The sequence below is a fragment of the Cydia amplana genome, chromosome 14 (assembly GCF_948474715.1).
Source record: "Cydia amplana chromosome 14, ilCydAmpl1.1, whole genome shotgun sequence".
In the NCBI taxonomy this organism is placed as follows: domain Eukaryota; kingdom Metazoa; phylum Arthropoda; class Insecta; order Lepidoptera; family Tortricidae; genus Cydia; species Cydia amplana.
In genome coordinates, this window is record NC_086082.1 from 7,243,613 (window position 1) to 7,256,208 (window position 12,596).

At 36.5% G+C, this 12,596-nt stretch overlaps 1 protein-coding gene across 1 annotated transcript in view; it reads left to right on the forward strand.

The window, feature by feature from the left end:
• Positions 1-1,119: 1,119 nt before the first annotated feature.
• The window catches only part of LOC134654037 (transcription factor hamlet-like), a 118,026-nt gene continuing 106,549 nt past the window's right edge, over positions 1,120-12,596 (forward strand). Inside the window, exon 1 of the mRNA XM_063509432.1 lies at positions 1,120-1,408. The gene's annotated coding sequence lies outside the window, so the exon portion shown is untranslated. The remainder of the gene's footprint in view (positions 1,409-12,596) is intronic.

Genomic DNA, 12,596 nt, shown 5'->3' on the forward strand with positions numbered 1-12,596 from the left:
AAAATTATGTTGATATTATTTGTTACGTTCCTTATACGGCGTCTAACTAAACATTGCTAATTACAGTTAAAAGCTTCTGCACCATTATGACCCTATGTCAATTGCAAGGTCTATTATGAAGGATCAGATGTTGAAGAAAAGTTGTCATTCCCATATAGCTTACAATTACGGAATGACAGCTACTATTCAGCACGCGCGCGCGCGTCATGTTTTTCAGATACGGATATGTAACGATCGATCAATCGCAAACAATGATTTACTTCAAGTCTAAATTTCTTAAGATATGACTTTGCGCGGATGTCGAATAGATGCCTACTGCCGTATTCGAACTTCAAGATATTCACAAGAGACGACACGTACTAGATCCATTCTAGATACGTTATATAGTTTAGATTTCAACTAGTTCTCTTTTGCAGCTCAATTCGGGCAACCAATGTAACTTTTACGTTAGAGTTAGATATCTATTAGATGTGAATTGGATCTCTAAGGGCCCGATTCGGATTTTGTAATAGATATCTATTAGACATCGCCAAGATACGATAACGATATGTTTAAGATCTAACCTGTCAAATTTGACATTTCCGCGATTCTGGAGATACTTTTGAACGATTTCCACAAGATATTACTTAGAGATCTAATTCACATCTAATAGATATCTAACACGATCTATCGTAAAAGTGACATTGGTTACCCGAATTGCGCTGCAAAAGAGAACTAGTTGAAATCTAAACTATAACGTATCTAGAATGGATCTAGTACGTGTCGTCTCTTGTGAATATATATAATATAGAGTATCTCCAGAATCGCGGAAATGTCAAATTTGACAGGTTATATCTTAAAAATATCGTTATCCTATCTTGGTGATGTCTAAAAGATATCTAGTAGATGTCTATGTCAAAATCCGAATCGGGCCCCTAGAGCCTTAAAGGCTGTAGTGGACGCACGCTCAACGCGGCGTCGCAGGCGCGACTGCGCTCGCTATCGTTCAACCTCAGTCCCGTTAGAGCGAGACCCCCGGTGCGAGCAGCGCGGCTGCCCCGTCCGAGCCATCCGGAAGCCTCGCTGAAACTGGACCGTTTTCTTTTCTTGTTATTATTGAGATCGACTCTCAAGTTTCTGTTGTCGGTTGATAACGCGATGCGACGGCACTGTGCGCACGTGCGCTGCGCCGCTCTAGCGAATAACTATAATTTATAAGTTTATAAGTTCAACTTATAAGTGCGGTGTGCCGGATGACTTTTGGGCGTGTGTTTATTTTTTTTAATAACGTTCTAGTGTTGTTGCGTGTGAAGGATTGCTTTTGTGATTTTTGATGACAAGGATATTTTACTGACTTCTATCCAAGTGCGAATTTTTGGCTTGAAATAAGCTCAGAAGGATACGTTCGTGTGGTTCTCCGTTATACGAGGTACGTTTAGTGTCGTTAAAATTTTAAGCTTTGGGTATTTTAATGCTCTCAATATTTTAAAGAAGAAGTTTATGGCAAGTAAGAATTTTTACGGACATATTAAATTTTAAAAGTAAATATTGTGTTAAAGCGGTTAAATTTTGATTTAAAATCCTGGTACTCAAAATGACAAAAATGAATAATTGTACTATAAATATATTTTTTTTTTAATTGCAGTAAGGGGTTAAGTTTATTGATATTGTATTTTAATAAATAAAATTGTGAATTCAAGCAATAATAATACGTTCATAAATAATTAAATCCGTACTTACTGAAAAAGACTTAGGAATTCCGGATTTTTCATTTTATTTAAAATTGTAACAAACATAAAAATAAAAAAAAATCAATAATTAATTTTTAACTTTGAAAGTTTTGATAATTTTGAGTTCAAATCCTTTGGGTTTGAGTACCTGTAGTTGCAATAAATTTGTATGGTAGGTAACTTTACCTACCTACCATAAAAATGTATTGCAACTAGGTAACTTGTTTTTTTTTTTAATTAGGTAATTAAATACACATCAAATAGAGCAACGTAACGGAGTGCAACTAACACACCACAAAAAATAACATAATTATATTAAGTTCGGTTCATATTATTTCCCGTTAAACATATAGACCAGCACAATCAAAGTAAGTTATATTTTAACAGCAATGAAATTAAGAAATGCCTAAATTAAACTGAAAACATAAATAATATTAACATGGGTATTTTTACGTTTATATGAAGTATGATGGATTCTGTGGATATTAAAAACGTGAGCTATTACAATGTTATGATAATATATGCAGCATAGTACGAGTAACACTCATAAAGTAATAGGAGTACCTATCCTAACCTATAATTAAAAAAAAAGGTAATTCTACGACGCCCGTCGGCAAAATTTGTCAATACTCTAACCTAACCTAACTTGTGGCTCCACATAAATATAATATCCGAATTCAGATTCAATAGAATTTGCAAATAATATTTCAAAGCAATTGTGTTTTACTTAACTTTATTAGTAAAACAAAGTGAACTATGCCCTTTTTCAAGAAAGCGGTGGCATAGATCTATTATCAATTTATTTAATTAGATGTTGTATTTAAAATCATTTTAAGTTAAAATAATATTTCAACTATTTTTATTTGAGTAAAAATACATATTGAAAATGTCAGCTTTTATAACAAAATAATGGTAGGCAATCCTGTTCATTAATTTATCTTTCTGTCATTCTTTCTGAATGCCATTAGATAACTATTATTAATTATGTAAGAAAGAAAAGGGATATAATTATGCATATTATTTTTTACATTACCGTGATAGCATATAACAATCAGTTTAGTATATTAACATTTCTCAAATTGAATCTATTAGCATTCACCATCTACCTAGCTTTATTTGACGTTCATAAGCGCATTGTAATTATGCCTACTTGAATAAACTATCTTTTATCTTTATCTTTATCTTTATGATGTGATTACAGCGTGAATATAAATTCATTTATATATATATATATATATATACCCTCTTAAGTATGTTAAATTAGTGTCTTAACACTTAATAACGTAAATTAAAGAAAATTATTATATTTAATAAGAACCCAAATTTTATGTATTGACGAACAGATGACGTTATTTTAAGTCCCGGTTTAAATAATTTTGTTTTACAAGTACATATTCCATAAGAGACATAGTACATACCTGTATATATAAATTCGCCTAAGTCAGACTATACAAAATTTGCATTACATACAATCGACATACTACAAAAAATCCTAATTCAAAAAGTGTTGTGTACCTACTACTTTTAATAAAATGGTCTATTTATACAGAGTGCTTCATGTAACAGGAGCAATAAATTAAACTGTAGGCTGTACTCCTCAAACTGACCAACATTTGTTGAGCAACTTTTGAAAATAACTAAGATTTTGATTTTTATTACACTTTAAAGTTTATTCTAAGACGCAATGTATTGCAAATTTTGTTATGTTTAAAGCGTGACAAGCAACGTCAAACACACTGATGTCAGCATACATTGAAGGCAATATTTATTTTGTATGAAAAAGAGGAAGTCTAAAGGATTCATAATTTTTAAAAGTTGCTGAACAAATGTTGGTCAGTTTGAGGAGTACAGCCTACAGTTTAATTTATTGCTCCTGTTACAGGAAGCACCCTGTATACCTGATAGTTATAGTCTAGAACCTAGGTACTCGTATTAGGGGTAGGTATAGTTTGTTATTAAAATATGAATACGGATAAAATCATTGTTCAGGTTCACGCGCTGTCAAAAATAAAGGGGCCCACTCAGCCTGTAAGTTGTTCGGAGCTGTCAACTTTTTGTTCTAACTGACAGGCCGATATCGTCCGGCAGACTGTTAATCAGTGGGCCTCTTTAACGTATCGTAAGTAATATCTTTCACCGTTTAACGGTTTTAATATTTTAACAAATTTCCTCAGAAAAGTCATAAAACTTTGACGCCGCGTATATGAAAAGTGCAACCGATCAGAAACACGCTTTATGTTTATTTTAAAAAAGGTCATCTTTGTAAAAAAGTGCAAAAACAGAGAGGTATAAAGGAGATTCTGTAATGAAATTTATCAATGATCTGATGTCATTGATGCCATAATTTATTATTGCAATTATAATACTGATAAAAGCTTTATAGCTTAATACTTAATACTAATAAATTAATACTTACTTATTTATATTATTCCGTTTAAAAGTGTTTGTTATTGTTGATAAAACAAACCAAACTTTCATCATCTTCCTCGCGTTGTCCCGGCATTTTGCCACGGCTCATGGGAGCCTGGGGTCCGCTTGGCAACTAATCCCAGGAATTGGCGTGGGCACTAGTTTTTACGAAAGCGACTGCCATCTGACCTTCCAACCCATAGGGTAAACTAGGCCCGTATTGGGATTAGTCCGGTTTCCTCACGATGTTTTCCTTCACCGAAAAGCGACTGGTAAATATCAAATGATATTTCGTACATAAGTTCCGAAAAACTTATTGGTACGAGCCGGGGTTTGAACCCGCGACCTCCGAATTGCAAGTCGCACGTTCTTACCGCTAGGCCACTAGCGCAAACTTTAACTAAATTATATTATAACATACCTAGCATCTAGCAGTAGATGCCAAACTGTCATTACAGTCATCATTAATTACAATGAACAACATAATAAGTCGTCTCTTGAACATTTATGTTTATCAACTGTATATATATTTATAACCAACAGTCAAAATATTACAAAAAATAAATCTAAAATCTTCTTGTGTAAATCTTGGTGTATATGTGCTTTGATTTGTTTTTGTTCTGATTTATATATTGATAATTATTAGTGTGTCGTTACAATTTTGTTTTAGACTTATTATTTTTATGTTTGATTAGTACCTAAATAAACAAATGCAGTTGTAGGTACTTCCTTGGATTTTATTACAAAATAAAATACTCTGAATGATAAGCTTTTAAGAAAGAATGTCAAAATAGGTATCCTTTGTCATTTACCCTGGAGTACGTTAATTGAAATACGATTTCATAAGAAAACTTCCGTGAGACACAGACATATTAAATATATTATTAAAATACGTGAGTAACCCGTTTTTAATATATTTAATACGATTTCATAACATTGTTACGAGAAAAAAAGCACTAAAACAAAATTGTTCCTTTCTCTGCACGGGTCTCTAAACAATATAAATTTAAAAATGAAGTGCTTATCAGAGCAGACGTTAACTGAAGTTCCATATCAAGTAAAGGGACGCAACTAATATGAATTTGCAGAAAACATATGCCGTTATCCTCTTAAGGCTGTATGGCGAACCTTATTCCGTAAAGACGGGCATAAACTCGTCTGTTTTATTCAAATGAACGATATCAACGAGATTTCACCCAACTCCGTGTTCTCGTAAAGGATAATGCGGCGAAATGGTTCCAGTAAAGGATGGTACGGCAGTGTTTGCTTCGCGCTCGACTTGGCGGGGGCACTGCCGTGCCCCCCGATGATTACCAACTTGCAAATAACCTTTATTAACTGGCTAAATACTTATAGCAGGCACCTTTCAATTGATTACTATATGTATAAAAGTATTTTCATTTTGATTTTTCCCGACTGACTACCTAACAAAAAGGACACATACATAAAAGTTGGTTTGATAATCACGATAAAACAAAAAAAATTGGCATCTGCAATTATATTACAAAATAGTAGGTGTTCATTCCTGCAATTATTGTCGTAGTTTTACCGAGAAGCCAGAGCTTTCTTTAACTCAGCTACAATGAAGCTTACCACTTAGATTTACTGAGAATTAGGGCCAGTTGCACCAACCACATTTGACAGACTGATCAACGTCAGCCAGCGCGCCCCGGCGCTTTACTATGAAACTTTCCATAGATAAAAATTTAGCGAACTCTTTAACGATACGAACAGTTTGGTGCAACCGACCCTAAATATACAACTTCAGCGCAAAATCAACCCCCCTATGAAGTAATGTAGAAAGATGGGAAGTACCTATCAAACCGCAAAGGAAAGTAGGTGTTTAGTCAGTCGCACAATCTCCGGCGCCCAAGTCAATCACGCTCGGTTTCGTCCACACTGGAAAAAACCTGAAGCGATTAAACCGCTGTGTCATCTTTGTTATTAAAAAATCAAACGTTTCGCTTTCACTGGTATTGTAGTACGCTGTGCGTTTTGGTATGCTCACGTTGCTGCCGCTTATGCTGCGTATGGTCTCAGCCCGGTTTTGATAAGTAAAATCAGTAGGATATAAATGCAACTGGCCTTACGCGGGAACTCGCAATAAAATATCTACTCTACAATCTCTATAAACTAAGTTGAAAACGTAAGGATTGTAGGTCAACTTTCCGTCTGTAATCAGTTGGAATTTATTCATCCTTTGCAATATTTACAAAAAAACGTAGCAAACGCTACAAATTATGTATATTACCTACTTAGAGGCTTTTAAAAATGGTAACCAGTTTAAATCGTAAAATATGATGTTTCAATTTTAACGCTTATGTCCAGGCGGTTTGTTTAACAATGAGTGTTTCAAGTACCTGAACTGAAATTAGACCACATATTACATATACACATTACACATATACATATTACATGACATCTATTTCAGTTTATAATTTATATAGTATTGTTTCTACTTAAAATAACACAAATTAAGATATTTCAATATTAATATTTAATTTGTTTTCTAATAGCTCCAAGTAGGGTACTAACCTACACAAAATGCATATGGTGAAGAAGAATATATAATGGTTTTTAAACCCAATACTCTTACAGAGCCCTGTAGATTGTTGAGCGGAGACAACGTAAGCATATCGTTAGGTAACTGACAGACATGTCTGAATTTATATCGATCAGGTGCCGCGGCAGCCTCTCCGCTTCCGGAACAAAAAAGTCCGGTAACAAAAAATATATCACGGAGTTTATAATTGAGTGTATTAATTTAATTTGTGGCTGTATTTCTCAGTTCTTTATTGGAGAGATTTTTACTTTGATATTGTAGTAAAATAAGCCGAATTTATTGAATCGTTTCCGAAGGCCTTCGACCTGGTTTTACGCAATTATTTTTATCTCACGACTGCCACATTTCGATCGTTTTTTAATGTTGTAACTAAACGGAACTGTATGACACAGAGATAAGAACATGTTTATTAAAATATCTGCGAATTAATAAAAGTATCTCACTCGTGTAAGAAAGGAATTAAATTTTGTTCAGTATCCAATTTATCTTTATCGGTTAATTATAATTACAAACAAGCAAATTCTTAGTTATTTGTTAATAAAATGGCATGAAAATAAGAAGATACCCTTGTTAGAAATCTAGTTATAAGAATTATTTAATGTAAAAAAATCCAATTGTAAATTACCGCTATTTAAAGATAAGGATAAAAGATAGTTTATTCAAGTAGGCATATTACAATGCGCTTATGAACGTCAAATAAAGCTACACCGGCACCAACCCTACACCTCTGCCCCGAGAAGATTTAAATCCCCCCTCAATATCTATATTTTCATCATTTAGTTTTTCTAAATATATGACGTTGATGAAAAAATTGGTTTGGTAAAATTGGTCTTTAATTTCATTGTATATGTCGGCGGCAGATCGTAAAATCGGGCATATCGAGATATTCCTAGGCATATCATGAAACGCCGCCATTTCATGATCTGACTAAGATTAACCCAGGCGTATCACGATCTGCCTTATAAAAGAGGCGGCAGATCGGTCAGACCAATGTATTCGTTGATATTCCTAGCTTCATACCGGGCGCATCGTAAAATAATTGATGAGATATTTCTAGGCATATCATGGAACGCCGCCATTTCATGATCTGACTAAAATTAACTCAGGCATATCACGATCTGTCTTATAAAAGATTCGGCAGATCGATGGGACCAATGTATTCGTCGAATTCCTAGCTTCTTTCATACCGATCGTATCGTAAAATAATTGCATTTTTTGCCACTGGAGGCGCTGCATTCTATATGGCGCTGCGTCCGAGTCCAGTGTTGCCAGACCGTACTTTTTAATACAAGTTTACGTTCCTTTTGAGCCTTGAGGTTTGCTCGATATGGCTGGTGGTCGCTAGGCAGATCATGAAATGCCGGCGTTTCATGATCTGCCTAGGAATATCACCCCTTGAGGTTTGCACGATATGGCTGGTGGTCGCTAGGCAGATCATGAAATGCCGGCGTTTCATGATCTGCCTAGGAATATCACCCATTGAGGTTTGCACGATATGGCTGGTGGTCGCGCTAGGCAGATCATGAAATGCCGGCGTTTCATGATCTGCCTAGGAATATCACCGCTTGAGGTTTGCACGATATGGCTGGTCGTCGCTAGGCAGATCATGAAATGCCGGCGTTTCATGATCTGCCTAGGAATATCACCCCTTGAGATTGCACGATATGGCTGGTGGTCGCTAGACAGATCATGAAATGCCGGCGTTTTATGATCTGCCTAGGAATATCACCCCTTGAGGTTTGCACGATATGGCTGGTCGTCGCTAGGCAGATCATGAAATGCCGGCATTTCATGATCTGCCTAGGAATATCACCCCTTGAGGTTTGCACGATATGGCTGGTGGTCGCTAGACAGATCATGAAATGCCGGCGTTTCATGATCTGCCTAGGAATATCACCCCTTGAGGTTTGCACGATATGGCTGGTCGTCGCTAGGCAGATCATGAAATGCCGGCATTTCATGATCTGCCTAGGAATATCACCCATTGAGGTTTGCACGATATGGCTGGTGGTCGCGCTAGGCAGATCATGAAATGCCGGCGTTTCATGATCTGCCTAGGAATATCACGCCTTGAGGTTTGCACGATATGGCTGGTGGTCGCGCTAGGCAGATCATGAAATGCCGGCGTTTCATGATCTGCCTAGGAATATCACGCCTTGAGGTTTGCACGATATGGCTGGTGGTCGCGCTAGGCAGATCATGAAATGCCGGCGTTTCATGATCTGCCTAGGAATATCACGCCTTGAGGTTTGCACGATATGGCTGGTGGTCGCGCTAGGCAGATCATGAAATGCCGGCGTTTCATGATCTGCCTAGGAATATCACGCCTTGAGGTTTGCACGATATGGCTGGTCGTCGCTAGGCAGATCATGAAATGCCGGCGTTTCATGGTATGCCTAGGAATATCACACCCTACTTATTTGATATGCCTAAACGTCGTTAGGCAAATCGTCAAACGTTGATGTTTGAACGATATGGCTGGTAGTCGCTAGTCAGATCATGAAATGGCGGCGTTTCATGGTATGCCTAGGAATATCTCGATATGGCCGATTTTACGATCTGCCTCCGATATATACATCAATATAAACTAAAACATAGCTTAACGAGTATACAAATTAAATTCTTACACTTCTACCTCCTCCGTTCAGATGCGACTTTAAAAGAAATTGGGAAGAGAGTGCAATATCACGTCCAAAGTATTAGTTTAATTGTTTCATTTTTACTCGTATTTGTAGGTTCAACAAGAATAAGAAGAGTGTAGGTATAGTATGTATGTATGTATGTAAACACTTTATTGTACATAAGACAGGTTAAGATACAATTAAAAGAAAGTATACAATGTACAAAGGCGAACTTATCCCTATAAGGGATCTCTTCCAATTGAGAGCAATTGAGAGTAGACAAATGAAAATGACAGACAAACGAACACATGTACAGAAAAGTAAATTATGGTTCAATGGTTACCCAAGTAAAGTATAGTATAGTCATTAAATACATTATTGTTTAAAGGCTGGAATCGCCGTAACAATGATTGTCGCGTTCGTGGGTGTGTCTAACGGGGGGTTTCAAAACAAGCCCGGCTCGCATTTGCATCAAATTGCTGCCATTACTAATTATCTGCGAAAAGCTTTCGCGACCTCTTCCTGGTGTTTGACACGGCGTTTAGATGCCTCGCTGTTTACTAATGATAAAGGGATCTTCCATAACAGATACATATGCAGAGTAACGTTGTGCATGTGTATAATAGAGCTAACTACTTATCAGGTACACTTTTAATTCCTGAGGAGTGAAAATATTTCAAATGTGAACTTTATTCCAGTGTCTAGGACTCCGACATTGCATTTTCATCCCTTATCGGTTTTGGTGTAAAATAATTTACATCACCCTAGGTCCGTAAGTGCCCCTAGGCTCACTTCCTGGCCAAGGCAGGACGTAAAACTTTAGACAAACCACGGGCGGTAATTCGTTTAAAGCCCCAAATCGCATATTTATGGCCTGCAATCACAACACCTGCCAAGAAAACAATGGTGTCGGTTTAATAGACTCGGAACGGGTCACGGCCGATGCAACTACTTTTTGCACAAGTGGGGGTGGAGGGACTCAGCTCTGTGTGATTGCGGCGAAGAGGACCAAACTATGGAACATATTATCCAGCGCTGCCCCCTCCATTCATACCAAGGGCCACCAGAAGAGCTGCTGCATCTCACACCCGACGCAGTTGTTTGGCTCAGCACCCTGAATGTTGACGTTTAAATTTTAGTTTTCTTCTTTTGTATATTATTGTACAAAATTGCCTATTTTTTGTATTTATGCCATACGATTAAATAAATAAACAACACCTGCGATCTGGGGCATTTACGAATTCACCTCCCTAGGTATGTAATGTACTATAACATTTCATAATTAAAGTTTAAGTCCAATAAAACCGTTTTTGTATTGCATTACCTGAATCCCAAGAATAGAAGTTTCTAACTTTTTTTTACAAAATAGGTAATAACAAAATGGGTACTTTTATCCCGAAATAAAAATTTCAAGAGGGTGCTGAGTATTTTTACGTAGGAATAAATCGAGCTTTGTAACTCTACGCGATCGAAGTCGGTTAGTGATAATTACGAAATCCTAAGAACATTCACCAAATGTCTGTATCTGATACTTTGCTTAAGATTTAGGCATGTAATATTTACATGCAACACTGTGTCGCTAAGAGGGAACAACAAAATTTTATTCGTCTGCTGCATCAGACACATGAATCACGATGCAGATGAAAAATGTATTCGAACCCACGAGACCGTCTACTATTAACCTCCACGACATAATGTCGCATGCGAGAAAAACAAGCTAAACTGCAGAATTCGCCGATTTAAACATACCTTAAACCATTTGTATTCGTTTTCGAACGCTTTGATAATAAAGACGAGGGCGATGCAGGGGAGCTATTGCAAAAGGCAACCGAGCGCAAGTGAGTTGGTCGCTCATATAAACCAGTATAAGTAGTCTCCGATCACACATTGTCATTATAAACCTCGAGGTCATAGTTATAGTAGCTTACTTGAATGGTTGACTTCACTCTGGCAGGCAAGTAATGAAAATACACGGCCAGACATCGATAGACGTCGGTGATCTAAATTCAAGGAAATTTAGTCTGCATTCAAGTACATCACTCGAGATAAATTTAAATGGCAAAAAAATGCACAGACGTTTAGATAGTCGCATAATTTTCAGATTCATTTTCATAGTCTGCACTCCGTCTGCGGTCAACTCTTGGACGTTTATGTTAGGACATTATTTAAGACACTACCTAAATAATTTACCTAAACATAAAATATACGAAAAAAAATATTTCGCTATCTTGCTCAATATGAAACAATACGAGAGAATACAGTCCATATTATTAAAAAAAACTCCTATCAATCCTGAATACTTACTTTACTTTTCATTGGTGTGTTTCAATAAAATCATTTGTCCGATAAAACAATTAGATCGCCTTTCTAACCGGACATCCGTTTTACATACAGAAACATGGGGCTAGAAATAGCCTAAGGCTCATCGAAGATTAATGCATGGACCTACAATTAAGGAGAAGCCAGTTCATATATCTAGCCACTTAATGACCAGCGTCCGTTCCGGTGTCAATAAACAATAAAAATGTTAAATCAATTCCAGATAGTTCTAGTCAAATACTTTAGGTACCTATATTGAAACAAGTTTTTAATTTGTTCTCGGTCATCATTATTTTGTCTGTTAAGTGCAATCAAATAAGCCTCCAGCTATTTATACTATTTGTAACTGTCAAATGTTTAAAACTACGTCAATAGTGTTATTCATATACTACATTGATGTAGTTTTTAATGTATTTGTATAGTATAGTAATACGCGCAATCTTTGTTGCATTTTAAGTAAATAAAAAATTGGGTACTCACTTAAGAACGTGTCATTTCACACTGTTTAATCTGTGCTACCAACGTGCTACAGAAAGCTCCTTAACTCTAATACTTGTTTCAGCTTGTATGGCAGCCTAGACCGCGGCGATGCATCAATGCATTTAACGGTTTATTTATTATCTTGACACATCTACAGTAACATTCACTCTCATGCGCAGTGCTAATATATCAATGACGTCTGTACCCACAAACCTCATTAGCCAGCACCCATATTGTTCTCTCGTTACACAAAAAGATCACTTTCATTATCTCCGTGGCATACGTCTTCTGGTTGCGTAAACGCAAGTTTACTGTTAACTTGGCGATGGCAATCGGGTGCATGGGAATTTTATTGTTTTGCGTACAAAACGCGTTCACACACATGAATGCCAGCCCTATATGTATGCCTCGGTATGATTACAGTGAATTTGACACAGTTGCCACAGTGCTAATGAACTTTGTAACGAGGCATTAATAGGGTTGTCGTCAAAAATT